This window comes from Eptesicus fuscus, chromosome 21 (assembly GCF_027574615.1).
Source record: "Eptesicus fuscus isolate TK198812 chromosome 21, DD_ASM_mEF_20220401, whole genome shotgun sequence".
Taxonomy (NCBI): domain Eukaryota; kingdom Metazoa; phylum Chordata; class Mammalia; order Chiroptera; family Vespertilionidae; genus Eptesicus; species Eptesicus fuscus.
Genome location: NC_072493.1, coordinates 15,800,992 through 15,804,900, shown reverse-complemented (window position 1 = coordinate 15,804,900; position 3,909 = coordinate 15,800,992). Strand labels below are relative to the sequence as shown.

The window sequence follows — 3,909 nt, the reverse complement described above, 5'->3', positions numbered from 1 at the left end:
ATCAAGCATGAATCCCTATAGTAGCTAACATGAAGATGAAGCATGATAAATTTCAATTTTTAGTATCTGTAACCTAAAAACAAAATATAAAATAGACAAACCCAATTAACAGAATGAGAATAAGCAATATTTTTTTTTATCCAAATAGCCCCACAAAAGTGGAGTGGTTTATAACAAAAGTGAAAGGCCAATAAAGTTATTTCTATGAGGGCAAACAACAGGAGGGTTAAGTCTTGGTCTTGATATAAACACCAATATCTATGAATATTGAAATAAAAAAGAAAGCATAATGATGAGCTATACATCCATCTAATGACAAATGCAGAACCACCATGCTACCACTAAAACCTTAAAAAAAACTATTGATCATTAAGTGAATTTTACCATTTTTTTCTGCACTTAGTTGTATGCACTGTGTGGGCAAAACAATTGCAATTTGTAAGTTTTATAGGATACTTGAAGGAGGAGTTAAGAGATAACATTTGAATAGCCCATAAAACTTAGCCATTGCCGCCCGCTGGGGGATAATTACCTGTGGTTACTGAGTAAACTTCCCTAGAATTTTGAGTGGTTTGGGTAATAGTCTTCAGGCTGCTCCTAGAAGGTGGAAAATGGGGAAGAAGATCAGGAAATCCTTCCTTTCACATTATTAGCAACTTCTAAATCATCTCCAGAGGCCAAATACATTACATCTAGTCCAACTGATGCATCTACTAGGAGAAAATGTCCAAGAGAGAGGGGGAAGAAAAGGAAGCATGGAAACAAGATGAGCATGTGTCTTAATAATGAACTTAGAAACCCATTCATCTTGTTTGATGGTTTCTTGTTCAGTGCTGACCACTAGCAGAGAGGAATCAATTTTTTCTCACTCTCATAAAAGCCATTATGAAAATATTTTCTAATCTATTTTTTGTTCATTTAGAAGCAATTCCATGATTTTAAGCACCAGTTCTCTGACTCATGGTGTTTCCTATTAACTCTTCCCTGTTGTGCTTTTTATCTAATTATCTCACCCTGTCACCTATGTTCCAGTTTCTAATTTTGTTTTCACACCTCACTGGATACCCAAGAGTTTCTGGCAGTAGAAGAGTTGGGTTGCACTAAAAGTGTCCTAAAACAGGAAGGGATTCATAAACTCTGAAGTGCAAACCACTCATTCTACAGATAATAAAGCAAAATCTTAACGAGAGGGAGATCCTAGTATAACATCATGAAATAGGTGTGGCTGAGGGAGGACCAGTTAGTTACCAGGGCTAAACAGATTATTAGGAGGGTGATGGTATCACCATGTGGCCTCTACTGGCCTTTCCTTACCTGGCCTTTTTTCCTTGGCAGCATAGCCATGAGTATAATATGTGGCAAAGATATCTCAAATACGAACATTCGAGAGAAACAAACTCCTTCAGGCCTATTTTGAAGAAAAGTTTTGGCTTTTACTTTTCAATAGGTTGAAGTGATTAGAAGATTATGGTTATGATTTAAAATGGAGGCCTAATTGTCCTACGAATAACTTCAGTTGTTACTTATTTTTACCTAACCAAAGCTTTTCCTTTTACAGAACCACTTCTCCAGTGGGGCTGCCTCAAACTATTCTGGAACTGTTTCTCCTTTCCTTTAATTTCTAAGAGAGGGAACATTTATTACTTAGGTGACAATAAAATAAGAATATTGCCTGCCTCTGGATGGTTCTTCAGTGTCTCCTATGATTCTTCCAAGACTTTTGTATCAATAGACAGTATATTTCTTTGAGCCAGAAGCCACGTTGTATTTATACTATTGACTTCCCCATAACTCATGAGTGGAGTAAACTTACATTCACTGAATTCTTCTAATGCTCCACTCACTATGTCAAGTATTTCATAGGTAACATTTCATTTGATCCTTAGGAAAACCCTTTGAGGGAGGGCTTATTACCCCAGCTTCACATAGAAAGGAACACTAAAGCACAAATGCTAGCTAAATGAAGTTCTCTAAGAACTAAAATTTAGTAAACAGCGGATTAACCGAGCACATTTGTCCCATTTTCATTAAATAGTGTTGGTTGTACTTATTACAGTGCCATTTTCATTAAATAGTGTTGGTTGTACTTATTACTTGCACTAAAGTAGAAGTTTAATAAACTCCTGACTATAAGAATATTTAATATTCTTAGAAATTAGAATATGTAAGAATATATGTGTATGACATATATCAATGTGTGTATGTCTTTGTGTATTTATGATTGTGAATCATGTGGATATGCATGATTTCAAACTTTAGAGAAGTCTTGCTTCTGTCTTCCTGGATATTCAATTATTTAAATAGTAATTATGATTGTCAGCATGATTGGCGTCTTAATCTGCATTTTATAATTAATTTATATATTGCAAGAGAAGAATGTACTCAGGCAAGAATGCTACACATTGCCCAAGAATCGTTTGCAAGGCATGACTCAACACAGGGTCTATAACATAAACACTATATGTTCTACAGGTCCGGCTGTGGATGATATGTTTCATTGGCAAGCCACAATTATGGGACATAATGACTGGCCACAATTATGGGACATAATATCAAAGCACTGTATTCTTTTTGACAATTCATTTTCCTAGACCAGTGGTCGGCAAACTGTGGCTCATGAGCCACATGCAGCTCTTTGGCCCCTTGAGTTTTTAGCAAAGGTCAGCTTAGGAGTACCCTAATCCTACCTAATAAAAGGGAAGTATGCAAATAACCATCACTCCACTATGCCCACAATTGGGCCGGCAGCAGGCTGGGGGCGGGACTTGGGGTGGCCAATTGGGCTGACAGGATGAGTCACCCCGTTCCTCCAGTAGGCCCCAACGGCCGGCACTGCGGGAGGACCAATGGAGCCGGTGGAAGGCACTGGTGGCGGAACTCGGGGTGGCCAATTGCGTGGCTGCCAGCACCAGTTTTCCGCCAGTACCAGTTTTCCTCTGGCCACCCACCGAATCAGAGCGCCTCCCGACCGGAGTTCCTCTCGGGGTGGCCGATTGTGCTGGTGGGAGGTGCTCCGATCAGCGGATGGCCAGAGGAAAACTGCTACTGGCTGAAAACTGGTGCCGGCAGCCAGGTGAAGGAAGGTCTATTGCATGAAACTTCGTGCAACGGGCTTCTAGTTAATAACAATGTACCTACCTATATAGTTTAAGTTTAAAAAATTTGGCTCTCAAAAGAAATTTCAATCGTTGTACTGTTGATATTTGGCTCTGTTGACTAATGAGTTTGCCGACCACTGTCCTAGACTATCCATTTGAACCATCTAAGGTTGTATTTACAACAAGAATTTATCACCCAAATATTAATAGTAATGGCAGCATTTGCCTCAATATTCTAAGATCACACTGATATCCTGCATTAACTATTTCTAAAATTCTCTTATCCATTTGTTCACTGATATGTGATCCAAATGCAGATGACCCCCTAGCAACAGAGATTGCATGGGTCTATAAAACAGGCAGAGATAAGTACAACAGAATATCTTGGGAATGGACTCAGAAGTATGCTGTGTGAGGCTACCTTGAAGTCAGAATAACCTGCATTATAGCTGGAATAAACTTTTCGTTACTGTTAAAAACTTCAGGCCTTCAGTAATTCTAAACAAGAATAGTATGCAAGGCATAATTCCACACAGAGTCTATAACAGACACTATATTTGGAAAACGTTTCCTAAATGAGATGATGACCATTTAAACAGGAAAATATTTTAACCATGAAAATATATCGGATGAATGTGAGAAGTAACTCTCACAGAAATATTTTTCTTTTAGCAGATAATGTTGACTGATTATTCTCTGTAAACAGGCAACAAAAATGAAGCTTGCAAAAAGAAATGGATCTCTCCAAGAGAATTATTTTAAAACCCTCACCATTTGTGTACCCATCCAATGCACATATTCAAACATGTTC

At 38.2% G+C, this 3,909-nt stretch overlaps 1 pseudogene; it reads left to right on the top strand.

The window, feature by feature from the left end:
* The first annotated feature begins 2,489 nt into the window (after positions 1 to 2,489).
* LOC114230848 (ubiquitin-conjugating enzyme E2 D3-like) lies at positions 2,490 to 3,513 on the top strand (annotated as a pseudogene).
* The last annotated feature ends 396 nt before the right edge of the window (positions 3,514 to 3,909 follow it).